This window comes from Penaeus monodon, chromosome 28, assembly GCF_015228065.2.
Source record: "Penaeus monodon isolate SGIC_2016 chromosome 28, NSTDA_Pmon_1, whole genome shotgun sequence".
In the NCBI taxonomy this organism is placed as follows: Eukaryota; Metazoa; Arthropoda; class Malacostraca; order Decapoda; family Penaeidae; genus Penaeus; species Penaeus monodon.
In genome coordinates this window covers 18,378,512-18,378,940 of record NC_051413.1, presented here as the reverse complement: position 1 = coordinate 18,378,940, position 429 = coordinate 18,378,512, and positions in this window count along the sequence as shown.

Below are 429 nucleotides of genomic sequence, written 5' to 3'. Positions count from 1 at the left end.
CAGCCTGTCAAATTACCTTCACTTAATACTATGTAGATGAATTGAATACAATGTGCAAATAATATATGTATCCCCAATCTTGTCTTATATTACATATCCCAATGCATCACCCTTGACGAAATGGGGATGAGAGTAATTATCTTTCTCTTGGGATTCCTACCGCGCTGTGAGCCAATGAGCGAAGGAACGGCCGGACGCACGACGCCGGCCAAATAAGGTCTTACGGCCGTCAAGCCACGCGCGCTCCGGGAGGGAAATGCCCGGGTAGTTCCAGGGCCTTGGCGCGTGTGAGTCACGGACGTAAATCTCAGGGAAAAGGTTGAGCGCCAGATCTCACAGCGACGATTATATGACAGAGCAGATTCTTTGCAACGTTTAAGAGTAAAGCACACCGGAAGTAAGTTGAAGTGTTTCAGAGTCCGAGGATAA